Source organism: Malus sylvestris, chromosome 14 (genome assembly GCF_916048215.2).
Source record: "Malus sylvestris chromosome 14, drMalSylv7.2, whole genome shotgun sequence".
NCBI classification, from domain to species: Eukaryota; Viridiplantae; Streptophyta; class Magnoliopsida; order Rosales; family Rosaceae; genus Malus; species Malus sylvestris.
The window spans coordinates 16696083-16710868 of NC_062273.1; the positions used below are offsets into that span (position 1 = coordinate 16696083).

Here is a 14786-nt window from a genome sequence, read left to right on the forward strand (position 1 = left end):
CAAGATGTACGTGGTTCACCCAGATTGGCTACGTCCACGGAATAGAGGAGTTCTCATTAATTGTGAAGGGTTTACACAAGTACATAGGTTCAAGCTTTCCTTTAGTGAGTACAGGTGAATGATTTAGTACAAATGACATTAGGAAATATTGTGGGAGAATGATCTCGTAATCACGAAACTTCTAAGTATCGGAATGTGGTATCGTCTTGACTTGCCTTATCTGTCTCATAGGTAGATGTGGCATCTTCTCTGGAAGTACTCTTTCTCCATCCAGGGGTGGTATCTTTAACTGGTGGAGATGCACAAGGTAATTTATCAATTTCACTTGAAGCTTACTTGTAGTTTCAGGCTTGGTCAAGCACGATACAAACCATGTAGTAGGAGTCCCTCAAGTTGCCGAGCTAGGGGATTTGCTGAAAGAGGTGACAGACAAGGTAAGCAATCAGAGCTCCGGCTGATTGTTCACATTCTCCCTATCTTGCAGGCAGCATGAAGGATAAAGAGAAGAAAAATGAGAAGAGATGATATGGGATACTTTTGCTTTTGAAGAAGTAACTTTCCACAGACTTATTCTTGAACTGAGCTGGAGGGTTTTCTGGTTTCCTCCAGAGTATAAGGCCGACTGAAGAATTTGAGGGTCAAAACAAGTCCATCAAATCTAGAGTACGTTCGACCCTACTGATATGGGATACTTTTGCTTTGACAGAGTAATGGATGTATCGGCACGTGTGCTGTTACGCTTGTCTCCACATGCTTCCTTGTATCCTTCTCACTTGCCCTATCTGTTCCTCAGGCAGATGCGGTATCTTCCCTGGAAGCATAAGATGTTGAAGATGAGTACTCGAGAGCAATGCCAGGTAAGTAAGTTCCAGGCAGTCAGTTCCTGGCTGGAAGCTTGATTCCAAGTGCTGACTGATTGCTCTCTTTCTCCTTGTCTTGCAGGTAAGAACAAGGCCAAAGGAAAAGATAGGGAAAAAGCATGATATGGGATACTCTTGCTTTTAACCCTGATGATATGAGATATTCTTGCTCTAGTATAACTTGTTTGCAGAGGTATTATCGGGGGGAAAGAGAGCTGAATATTTCGAAAGGCTTCGTTGAGAGTGCCCTCTCATATATGAGGAAGGGTTGAGCATTTTTGCAGGTCTGTTTGTCCGTTGGGGATGGAGGTTGACATATATAGGAGTCTCCTTAACAACAAGTAATAATGCTATTCCTTTACCCTGTCAGAGCACTTTGAAAAAGTGGTCTGTGGTATGTGGAAAGCTGATGTTGCGTGTGAAGATTACAGACAGCTTTATCCAAGGAGATCTGGCTCTTGTAGTTGGGAAAGTGTTGCCTCTTCGGTTTTCGGACAAGCAATCCTATCAGGGATCTGGCTCTCGAGATTCGGAGAACGATGTCTCTTCGATTTTTGAGAAAGCAATCATTCTGGGGGTCTGGCTCTCGAGATTCGGAGAGCGGTGTCTCTTCGATTTTTGGGAAAGTAATCATGTTGGGAGTCTGGCTCTCGAGATTCGGAGGGCGGTGCCTCTTCGATTTTGGAGCAAGCAATCTTGTTGGGAGTGTTTTCTCGAATGTGAGTAAAGGTTGGGCATGTTTGCTAGTCTACCTTGCCACGAAGCACAGAGGTTGACACACAGGGACTTTCCAATTATCCAGCAATGGTACTGTTCCTTTACCCTCTCTTCGATTTTTGAGAAAGTAGTCATGTTGGGAGTCTGGCTCTCGAGATTCGGAGGACGGTGCCTCTTCGATTTTGGAGCAAGCAATCTTGTTGGGAGTGTTTTCTCGAATGTGAGTAAAGGTTGGGCATGTTTGCTAGTCTACCTTGCCACGAAGCACAGAGGTTGACACACAGGGACTTTCCAATTATCCAGCAGTGATACTGTTCCTTTACCCTTGTGGGTAATAATATGGGGTAGCTAGACCTTCAAAATTTATGTGTCTAAACTTTGTTAGTGCTGTTTCTTTGCTATTCTTTTACCCGTCTTGGTCAGAGCGATGTAGTGGAAGCTGCAAGCTTCACGTGCTCAACTTTGGCAGAGAACTTTGGCAAAGTTATCTGTGATACACATGAGCTACTATTGCGTGTGGGAAGTGGGTGATTGAACAGTAAGACTCATGTGCTTTCTACTTCACCAGAAGTCTTCGACAGAATGCCCATAATTTCCGCAAAGCTGAGTGTGCGTGTGACAGGTGCTGCCAAGGCTGGAAAAGTAGGTGCCTCTTCGATTTCTGAGATCGGCCCTCGTGGTCTCTGAGCATCCCAACTTTTGAGAAAGCAAGCGCCTCTTCGATTTCTGAGATCGGCCTTCGTGGTCTTTGAGCAGCCCAACTTTTGAGAAAGCAGACGCCTCTTCGATTTCTGAGATCGACCCTCGTGGTCTCTGAGCAGCCCAGCTTTTGAGAAAGCAAACGCCTCTTCGATTTCTGAGCAGGCGCCTCTTCGATTTCTGAAGCTCCGTCGAGTGCAGATTTTTATAGGGGCTGGCATTAAGTTCCAAAGCACACTTGAATCTCCACCAGTAGAAGCTCCATTCTTACACTTCTAAGATCTTGATTTGTTCGACCTCTTCTCTCTTCAACACCTTTGAAAATGTCTGGCCCTTCCGACCGTCGTTTTGACTTGAACCTTGTTGAAGAGGCAGCCCCGCCTTCTCCAGACAACATATGGCGCCCATCCTTCGTCTCCCCTATTGGTCCTCTTACCGTTGGGGATTCCGTTATGAAGAATGATATGACCGTTGCGGTGGTGGCCAGGAACCTTCTCACTCCCAAAGATAACAGACTACTTTCCAAACGATCTGATGAGTTAGCTGTTAAGGATTCTCTGGCTCTCAGTGTTCAGTGTGCAGGTTCTGTGTCTAATATGGCCCAACGCCTATTTGCTCGAACCCGCCAAGTTGAATCATTGGCGGCTGAAGTGATGAGTCTCAAACAGGAGATTAGAGGGCTCAAGCATGAGAATAAACAGTTGCACCGTCTCGCACATGACTATGCTACAAACATGAAGAGGAAGCTGGACCAGATGAAGGAATCTGATGGTCAGGTTTTACTTGATCATCAGAGATTTGTGGGTTTGTTCCAAAGGCATTTATTGCCTTCGTCTTCTGGGGCTGTACCGCGTAATGAAGCTCCAAATGATCAACCTCTGATGCCTCCTCCTTCTAGGGTTCTGTCCAGTACTGATGCTCCGAATGATCCCCCTCCGGTGCCTTCTCTTTCTGGGGCTCTACCGACTGCTGCGACTTCTCCTAAGCAACCTTTGTGAAGGCTCTCTCTTGTTTGTTTATTTTGACTCATGTATATGTACATATTTGTAGCTTATCGGGGATATCAATAAATATGCTTTCCTTCATTTCAACGTATTGTGTTAAATACACCAAAGCCTTCTTCGCTAAGTTCTTTGAATTTTCTTTTGTTGGAGCTTTGTGAGTGGAGCATGTAGGTTGAGGTAGTGTTCCCTTAATTTCCTGAGTGAGGAAAACTTCTCGGTTGGAGACTTGGAAAATCCAAGTCACTGAGTGGGATCGGCTACATGAATCTTAGAACGCCATTGTGCTCGGTCCTGTGTCATGTCCTTCGTTAGATCCAAGTACTCTAAGTCTTTTCTTAGAGTCTCTTCCAAAGTTTTCCTAGGTCTTCCTCTACCCCTTCGGCCCTGAACCTCTATCCCATAGTCGCATCTTCTAATCGGAGCGTCAGTAGGCCTTCTTTGCACATGTCCAAACCACCGTAACCGATTTTCTCTCATCTTTCCTTCAATTTCTGCTACTCCTACAAAAAAAAAAAAAAAAAGAAACAGAAGGGAGGGAGAGACCAGGACGGAGGGAAAGAAAGGATTTGGGGGAGGGGTTAGAGGGGAGAAATAAATCAGAAACCCGCCCAAACTTCACATTCATTCACTCACAATTCATTGCATACGAAAACCTTTGCAACACATCGAACAAACGATTTTCTCATCCTTCAATGAGGCTACCCAACAAGTCAAAATCTGATTAATGACTTCATGATTTTCAATAACCACACTTCTACTGTAAACGTTCACTGCCACGTAACGTCCCAATCCAATAATACAGCGCCACAATGATAGTAAACCCATTTCATGTGTGTCCTCCTGCCAAAGGACAGCAACATAAACACTCCCTGCTGAAATGCCAGACAATGGTGGAGTTCCAATTAGGGCATAAAGTTAATTGCAAGCAACAGAAGATTTAGGTTTTTCCATGAAACAAAAACTTCTAAAATTCATCACAATGGAGTCGAAATTTCAATTACACAGTTAAATTTCACTTTTCTTTCTTTTTTTCCGAAAACAAAAGGTCGCACTAATTCTAATACACTAATGGCTCTTTTGCCACTGTAGAAGTAACTTTTCAGCTTCATCTTCTGTACGACACAAAAGAAGGCAGAGAAATAAACAAACCTTGCAGCCGAGAGAAAGCCGAGCAGCACAAGATGATACAGAAGGTATTCTCAGAAGTTACAATTAAAGCTTCTGCAACCGATCAGCCCTTACCTTGCGTGAGAGAAAAATACACAGCTAAAGATCATTGGGTTCAGAGAAATCACAGTTGATAAAACGTGGATAAAATCTAAGGTCACTGAACATTGAATTAACATAGAGATTTCCCCATAACAGCTAATTCCTATCGCCAATTACCTTAGGCTTCCACTCAGTACTATTTTTCCTACTGTAATCGTGTTAGTTGTTTCCGTTTGATTTATTCAATCCCAAGGCCAGAAATAAAGACAGGCATGTAGGAAAAGAAAAATGGTGTGGCTATTCCAACACTTGTAGCAGTTTTTCACCTATTGCTTTTTGAATTAATTCCTATGTCTAAATCTCTGTACCTTGTGCGGAGGACTTCCTGGTCTTAACATGTTGTTGCTTATCCCAAGCCTTCCCTTCTTCTCAGATGCTTTCAAAATCTGGAAGGAACATGTCATGTATCATCTACACTCATCATGGCACCAGCATTATCGAACTCCCCACAGCAATTTTGTGCTGAAAGTATGGTTACCGGCTTTCTTTTTCCGAAAAACTCATATCCATCTTCCACAACCTGATAAACAAAACTCAAGAAATTTAATAAGAAATGGACAAACATTGAGAGAATCTGATAATAAAATACAATTTGCATCTCAGACCGAGCAAAAATATGTGTTCACAAATACTCATATAAAGAATTTCACTCCAGCATCAATTGGAAGACAGTATCCAATCAATTAAATGAGTATGTGATGAAACAGGTGAAACACAAGAAGTCCTCCTATCGAATGAATATTTTCAAGTGTACAACTACTTATTGAAAAATTTATACCTGCGCCTAGAATCTCAACACAGCACATGGCATACTAGCATTCGATACCAATACACCAGGATAACAACCCAATGGACTTACCACAGTGACAAAGTTGATGATGAGTAGTGGAATGAATATGAAAAAAAGGGGAAATCAACCCAGAAAAACAGATAAATCAATGCAAACACACACAGAATCTCAAATTATAACTTCGTGTGCTTTTACATGTTCATCAAAATATGAAAGACTAAATTTTAAAAAAAGTTATGTCAAAATTATCATAGTTGTATAAGAAAAGTGATTATTTGAAGATGCATCACATGTGGTCAAATCTTTCAGTCCCAGATGTTGTGTATACATGATGCAGGTCCAGCTCAGTCACAAACGAAAAAACAAAAAGAAAGAAAACAACTACATAGCACCTGATGAGCACGACAAATGAGATCAAGGTCATGTTTCTGGAGAAATTTGGCAACCTTGTCAGCCCAAATGTATATGACCGCCACAATCATTCTCTCCCCAACCTTCAACATCTTTATCGGGATCAGCCCATAATAGATCACAGAAAAGCTCCCGAAACTGTTCACTTTAACGAAAAACCATATTTTTCACTAAAAAGTCAATCCCGATACTATTTACTTTACCTTTTATTTTGTCATTATTGATAAAACTCAAAGTTTTCAAGCATTTTTCATTAGTTTTCCTATTTTTCTATCCTCTATAGTTTGAATAAATAACAACCCCACCCAAACTTCACATTCATTCATTCACAATTCATTGCATAAGAAAACCTTTGCAACACATTGAACAAACGATTTTCTCATTCTTCATTGAGGTTACACGAAAAACCGAACAAGAAGTCCTAACCTGATCAATGACTTCATGATTTTCAATAACCACAATCCTATTGTAAGGGTGCGTTTGTTGCACCGGAATATCTCGGAATAACAACACTTCTACTATAATAAAGGTTTCACCACCATGAGGCGTCCCAATCAAATAATGCAATGTTATGTAGTGAGAAACTTGCACAGAGCACCAAAATGATGGTAAAGGAAAGCAACACACTCGCAGCTGAATTACCCTGAAATGGTAAAATCAATTGCAAGCAACAAAAAATTTAGGTTTTGCCATGAAACAAAAACTTCTACAATTCAACACAATGGAGCCGAAATTTCAATTATACAGATAGTTTCACTTCTTTTTTTGTTTTTGGGAAAAAAAAGTGGCACTAATTCTGATACACTAATGGCTCTTTTGCTACTGTAGAAGTAAATTTTCAGCTTCATACTTCTCTACGGCACAAAAGAAGGCAGAGGTGAATAATCAAACCTTGCAGTCGAGAGAAAGCCAAGCAGCACAGGATGATCCAGGAGTTCTCAGAAGTTACAAGTAAAGCTTCTGCAATCATTCAGCCCTTACCCTGCGAGAGAGAAAAGTATGCAGTTAAACATCGTTGGTTAGAGAGAAAACACGGTTGATAAACTTGGATAAACTCCAAGGTCACCGATCGATGAATTAACTTACAGATTTCCCCATAACAACTAATTCGCATTGCCAATTACTTTAGGCTTCCATTCAGTACTATTTGACCTACTGTAAGTATCCAAGGATGCCAGGTAAGATACTTCTTACATTTGATTCATCAAAGCTTCGAAACTATTGATTAACTCTCCACGAAACATTAAAAACTTAGGGAATGATAACCACACACCCTTTTTCTTCCCCTACATACCCCCGTCTAATTATGTCCATTGTTTCTGTTTAATTAATTCAATCCGTAGGCCAGAAACAAAAAGAGGCATGTAGGAAGATAAAAATGGTATAGCAATTCCCAAAACTTATAGCAGTTTTTCCCCTATTGCTTTTTGGATGTAATTCGTATTTCTAAATTTCTGTACCTTGTGAGGAGGAGTTCCTGGTCTTAACATGTTGTTTATCCCAAGCTTCCCCTTCTTCTCAGAGGCTTTCAAAATCTGGAAGGAACATGTCAATGTATCATCTACACTCATCATGGCACCAGCATTATCAAATTCCCCACAGTAATTTGGAGCTGAAAATATGGTTACCAGCTTCCTTTTTCCAAAAAACTCATATCCATCTTCCACAACCTGATAAATGAAACCCAAGAAATTCAATAAGAAACGGACAAACATTGAGAGACTCTACTAATAAAATTCAGTTTGCATCTCAGACCAGGCAAAAAACATGTTCACAACTAATCATATAAAGAATTTCACTCCAGCATCAATTGAAAGAGAGTATCCAATCAATTAAATGAGTACGTGACGGAACAGGTGAAATACAAGAAGTCCTCCTGTGAATAAATTTTTCAAGTGTACGTGACGGAACAGGTGAAATACAAGAAGTCCTCCTGTGAATAAATTTTTCAAGTGTGCAGCTATTTATTGAAAAATTTATACCTGCGCCCAGAATCTCAACACGGCACATGGCATACTAGCATTCGATACCAATACACCATTAGGGTAACAACCCAATGGACATGCCACAATGACAAAGTAGATGATGGGTAGTGGAATGAATATGAAAAGGAGTGGAAATCAACCCATAAAAACAGATAAATCATGCAATCACACACAGAATCTCTAATTATGACTTACTCCGTGTGCTTTTACATGTTCACCAAATTCGAAAGATGAAATTTTAAATAAAGTTACTTCAAAATTATCATCCATATTACTGTCATGACAAATTTAACTGTACAATAACAGTGATTATTTGAAGATGCATCACATGAGGCCAAATATTTAAGTTCCCAGACTTTGTGTATACATGAGCATGCAGGTCCAGTTCAGTATAAAAAAGAAAAAACAAAAAGAGAGAAAATAACTTCATAGCACCTGATGAGCGTGGCAAATAAGATCTAGGTCATGTTTCTGGAGAAATTCAGCAACCTTGTCAGCCCCAAATGTATATGACATGCCACGATCATTCTCTCCCCAACCTTCAACATCTTTATCATGATCAGCCCATAATAGATCACAGAGAAGGCCCTGATCTGGCACGTCCACCGGCCGTGCAATATTCCTAATCTGATATAAGTGTTTCAAATCAGGAGATAGACCGCCATGCATGCAAAGGATCTTCTCATCAAAAAGATCAGCAACAGGAAGACAGTTGAAGCAGTCAATAAATGTCTTCCAAATACGAACATTAAATCTTCTCTTGCACTCATCATAGAATCCATAGATGCAATTGATGGAAGCAGATTCATGGTTGCCTCTGAGGAGAAAGAATTTCTCCTTGTATTTGATCTTGTATGCAAGGAGAAGGCATATTGTCTCTATGCTAATGCTTACCACGATCAACATAGTCTCCTAGGAATAAATAGTTGGCCTCAGGTGCGTACCCACCATACTCAAACAGTCGCAAAATATCTGGATACTGACCGTGAACATCTCCTATGAAACAAAGAGGGAAGATGAGCATTGTCATCTTAGTAATCAACAGCAATTTCACATGTTTTCAATTTAGGAAACAAATATGAAAATGGTTCTTAATTAATCATTTGAATTAAGATTCAACTAGAAATTGGTCTTTAATAGTTATTGAAATGATATAAAATCTACCGTTATCAACATAAATGGATTTGCATCCACTTTAAAAAGACTAAGGTGAACATGAGAATGCAAACAAAATAATGGTTGATGATCATGAATATAAAATTACTTAATAACTGAAATTCCTTAACAAGGCACGGTGCTAAATGGTGGAAAGTGAAACGATGCTAATTAGAAAGAAAAAAAGTGTAGTCCACTGTGTTTTCCCTCCGCATCAAATAACAATTTGAATGACAAATAACAATTTGAATGACACATAACACTACTGGATTGGCCAACCTACAAAAACACACGATTTAACCGACTTTCAACTGTATGTGTGAGTGTAATATATGTCGCAAATTTTTCTAATGAAATGCTACATTAAATCCTCTGACCATCAACTTTACTTCGTAAGACAAATCCAGTAATAATCCAGAATGTGCTAAATCATACTTTCCACTTTGCAATATATATGAAATTCACCGATATGGCCAACAGTAACAGATTAATACATATGGTAACCCTTTTACTGGTAATTGCCATTTCTGCTCTAATCAAATGAACCATAACCCCCAAAAAAAAAAAAAAAAAAAAAAAAACTCTCATTACCTTTCCAACAAATTACACAAACCACACTAACAAAATTCCAATTTCCAACCATCAAACCCGTTTAACATGTTGCGAATTACCCATACTACTCTTTCACACAATCAAGTCCAAATTCAACACATAAGCATGCAAACAAAGTCAAAGAAGCAACTTTTCAATTCATCCGAAGCAAAAAAACCAAAACTTTCAATCCACAAATCATTTAAAAACCCTAGTTCTTTACCACAGATCTTTATCAGAGCTTCAAGCTCCAGAAGATTCGGCTGACTGAGAAAGATTTCCTTGGAGGTGGAAAAAAGCTGCCGTATTTCAGCCTCCGTGAGTTGCACCTGTTTGGTGGTCCAGCCTTTCTTCGCTGCCACAAGCTTCCGTATAAGATGGTCGACAATACTCTCGTCCATCACAGCAAATCACCCAGAAGAAAAAAAAAAAAAAACCAATAGAGCAAACGAACCCATAATACCAAAACCTAGCACTCTTGGTCGAGGTGAAAAGTGAGAGGATAAAAATGTGATTAACGCGTAGAAACCCGAGAGACAAAGAGAATCAGAATAACAATAAAAGCGTCGAAATCAAAAGGAGAGATTTTGGGATATAACTGTACACATCGAAATTTCGGTTAAATAAATGTTAATCAATAATTAAAATTTCAACGTTCACGTGTCATATAAATTTTACACATAGCATGTGACTCAACAAAAAATCGAGAATCATCATAAAAGTCATCAAACATGACACATGTCAACACTTGGCAGAAATGATTTATTTCATCTGATTATTTAAATCCAAAAATCAAGTTTTGGAATTCTATAAATAGGAGGCCAAAACATTCATTTTTAGGGACCAATTCATAACCAATTCACCTCACACCAAAACTTTGAAGCTTTGAAACTCCAAAACTCCCAAGCAAATCCCGAACGATCAAGAAAGCTCTATTCGTTCTTCGTCAACCCAACCTTCAAGATCAAGTCCCAATGGCCCTTTAAAGGAACTTCCACCAATTCAAGATCAAGCATCGACGACCCTTGAAGAAAGCGTTCATCGTTCATCATTCGTTCATCCTAAGATCAAACCCCAACGACCCTTTGGATCAACAACATCAACAAATCCAGATATCCAACATTTCTTCAAGATAAAGCCCAAAAGCCCTTGAAGATCCATTCATCAACTGTTCATCAAGATCAAGCCCCAAAGGCCCTTGAAGATTCGTTCATCAACAGTTCTTCAAGATTAAGCCCAAAAGCCTTGAAGATCTGTTCATCCATCAACCTTCAAGATCAAGCCCAAAGGCCCTTGAAGAAACTTCCCTCAACCTTCAAGATTAAGCCCCAACGGCCCTTGAAGAAAACTTTCAACCATTCATCCAAGATCAAGCCTCGACGGCCCTTGGATCAATCACACATCCACAAATCAACACCTTACAGAGATCGAATCAGAGGATCAAATTTGAGAGAGATTGTAACCCTTAAATCATTAATACAAAATATTATTTTGTACACGTGTTCTTGTCTCGTTTGTTTCAGGAATTTTCGTGTTCACAAATTTGGCACGCCTAGTGGGATATTCTCTACCTCTCATCTCTATCTTTGAATCCAAAAAAAAAAAGCACAAATGGCATCAAAGAAGGCTCAAATTGTTCTCGCAGCCAATGCGAAGAACAAGAGCATCCTCGCCGCAGGCGGTGTCACTTCGGGCATCAGAACTCGAAGTAAGGCAAGAGCTCTTTTTACCTCATCTTCCACCCCTGCATCAACTCTGCCGAAAGAACAAGGGCACCCGAGGCACGAGCCCGTGATCACTTTGGCCTCGCCAACGGTGCCAAGGGAGGAAAGCCCGAGGAAGTACTCTGAGTCTTTGCTTTCCAATGCTGACTCGAGCGATAGCACAGCCATGCAAGTTATGACTACCGAAGCAACTTCAATCGATGAGCAGCTGGCTCAAATGAATGAAGCGATCGCAAGGCTAACACGGATTGTAGAAGAAAAAGACTTACAAATCGCTGCACTCGTTAACCGACTGGAGCCACAGGACGGCGAGAACCCTGACCCAGAGGATGATCCGCTAAAGAGATGAGCTGACGAAGAAGATGAGCCTCCGGTGGAGAAAATCGATGTGAAGCCGGAGCCAGACCAAGCAACGGCAGTCATGGGATCTCTTTCTATCCAGCAGCTGCAAGAGATGATCATTGACACCATCAAGGCGTAGTACGAATGGAGCTCACATACCTCTTTGTTCTACTCGAAGCCCTACTCGAAGAAGATTGATACCCTGAAGATGCCAATGGGTTATCAACCACCAAAGTTCATGCAGTTTGATGGCAAAGGAAACCCAAAACGGCACGTTGCACATTTCGTCGAAACTTGCAACAACGTGAGGACGGAAGGAGATTACCTCGCCAAGCAGTTTGTACGCTCACTGAAAGGAAATGCCTTTGAGTGGTACACAGACCTAGAGCCTGAGTCCATCAACAGTTGGGAGCAATTGGAAAGGGAATTCCTCAACCGCTTTTACAGCACCCGCCTCACTGTGAGCATGTTAGAGCTGACGAGCACGAAGCAATGGAGGGATGAGCCAGTCGTGGACTACATCAACCGATGGTGCAATCTAAGCCTCGACTGCAAGGACAGGCTCAAAGATCTCTTCAATCAAGATGTACGTCTAAGGCATGCAATGGGGGTTACATTATATCTTTCAAGGCATCAAACCACATACCTTTGAAGAGTTAGCCACCCGTGCCCACGACATAGAGCTAAGTATTGCCCATTACGAGAAGAAAGAGCCGATCACCGACTTCAAGAAGGATAAGGTGTTCTCCCCAAATGTAGACAAGACTGGGAAGAAACCCCCCCAATGAAACATTCACTGTCAGCACTGCGCCCGTCAAGACTGTTTCGGCACCCATCAAGATCTCCTTCAAAGCCAAAGCAAAAGAGATAAAGAGAGGTGAGCTTCCTTGTACCCAAGACAGGTATAAAAGCACCTTGAGGGAATTGGAGCAGAAGGTGTACCCATTTCCTGACTCAGACGTGGATGCAATGTTAGACGACTTGCTGGAAAAAAAGGTAATCGAGCTACCCGAAGGCAAGTGGCCTGAAGAAATGAATCGCATAAACGATCCTAAATACTGCAAGTACCATCGAATTGTGAGCCATCCTATGGGTACGTGCTTCGTCCTAAAAAAACTCATCATGAAGCTAGCACAACAAGGGCGAATCAAGCTCGACCTCAAAGATACGGTCGCAACACATACTACTACAATTGCATTTGGATCTTTCGATCTCGCACATTTCCAAGCAATACCTGACCATTCCTATCAATGCTCAAGTTACACGATACCTTCTGCACAACCATCGTCGGGGGCAAACGAACAAGATGCACATGCCGATGATGAAGAAGGATGGACATTGGTGACCTACAAAAAAACAAGGAAACCAAAACCACAAGCCACAAGACCAAAGATGGAACAAGTGAGAAAGCACCGTTGCCACAACAGTAGGAAGCCCAAAAGAAACGTAAAAGCTGATAAGCCAATGAATGTTGGGGAACCTATGGTGCAAGAGCCACGCATTCCTGTCTCCTTGCATAAGTACTTCCCGAATGACTTCTTCCAACAGTGCACTATCGCTGCATGCCACATGGTTGAAGTAGAAATGGAAGAACCTTCAAAAGGCAAAGATATCACCACTGAGGGAGAAAAAACTATCACGCTCGAATAAGGTCTGCCAACACACTTTAGCATTGAGGAAGCGTTATGATTGCCAAAGAAGATGTGAAGAGCATTAGCAGCGGTCTTGGAAAGTCTCAATGACCACGAAGTGCAAGAAAGCAATAATGAAGGCTTGAAGCTTCATCCACATAAATGTGCCACATGTTGTGCCATCGAGGACGCATTCCACTTCACCGACGAAGACTTGCTGCTAGGATCCAAGCCTCACAATCGTCCTCTCTTCGTCTCTGGGTACGTAAGGGAGCACAAAGTCAACCGCATGCTTGTGGATGGTGGATCAGCCATAAACATCATGCCAAAGTCAACAATGACTACAATCGGCATCAAGGCGGATGAACTGTCCCTAAGTCGTCTACTAATCCAAGGTTTTAATCAAGGACGACAAAAAACGATAGGCATGATCTGAGTAGAGATGGCTATTGGTGAACTCAAGTCAAGCACGACATTCCACGTGATTGATGCAAGAACTTCCTACGGCTTGCTCTTATGAAGGCTTTGGATCTATGCGAATGGAGTAGTACCGTCTACCCTTCACTAATGCTTAAAATTCTACCGAGAATGAGTGAAGGTGATTTATGGCGACACCAAACCATTCACCGCAGCCGAATCACATTTCGCAGACGCCAAGTTCTACATGGATGAAGACATGGTGCCTGAAGCTCTTCTAAAAGAGATCAAATCCACGGGCAAAGCAACACTTAAAAAGCAGGAGTGGCAAGCCATGCCCAAGAAGCAAGAAGGAGAAGCCATGCCGTCTTCAAGCAAGAACGATGATAAGCGTGCTAAACCTACAACAACCAAAGGGAGTACGACGCCCTCAAATGGACCAAACACACCCGTCTTTCGATACATTCCGATGTCGAGAAGAAAGAATGGTCAATCTCCGTTCGAAACTGGAGCAAGCAAAGCCGACACACAGCGGCATATGGATAATGTAAAGTTGCTCAAGACGAACACAGTTTTGCCTCTGACACAGCTAGGCGACGCTAAGGTTACAAGACTACCACAAGGCTTCATAAAAGCTCTACCAAAGGGGGTGGAACCAAGCTTTCTCCCAACTAAGAGGACCGAAGAAGGTTTTGATCCAAACACCTACAGACTCATGTCGAAAGCTGGGTACGACTTCGATTCTTCCTCGAATCCTGAAAAAAAGGTTTCTAACACCGTCAACAATAAAGAACGTGACCTCACCGAGACTCAAAAGAAGTTAAAGAAACATGGTTACGGAGTTGACAATGACAAAGCTGGACTTGGCTTCACACCAAATGCACCTGTGAAGATTTCAAACAAAGCAAAAAATGATAGCACTCAACACATCAGCGTAAGCATTGAACAAGATCAAGAGGAGCCTAAGTCCGCCTCTCGGACGTCAGTCTTCGATAGGGTGAATTGTTCAAGACCCAGAACGTCAGCACTTGATCACATTAGTAGTCAAAACCGAACCTCCGTCTTCAAGAAGTTTAACAGGCCAACATCCCAAAGCTCTGTTTTTGAAAGGTTGTCAAAACTTAAGAAGCAAAGCCACACGGCCTGCTCTCCTTTTCGTCAGTCGACTTTGGAAAGACTTGAAGACAATTG

General features: G+C 41.5%; 2 pseudogenes; both read right to left on the reverse strand.

Moving 5' to 3' along the window:
* Positions 1-4078: 4078 nt before the first annotated feature.
* LOC126600404 (serine/threonine-protein phosphatase PP1 isozyme 6-like) lies at positions 4079-6393 on the reverse strand (annotated as a pseudogene).
* An 18-nt stretch (positions 6394-6411) lies between these two features.
* LOC126600403 (serine/threonine-protein phosphatase PP1-like) lies at positions 6412-10013 on the reverse strand (annotated as a pseudogene).
* Positions 10014-14786: the final 4773 nt, after the last annotated feature.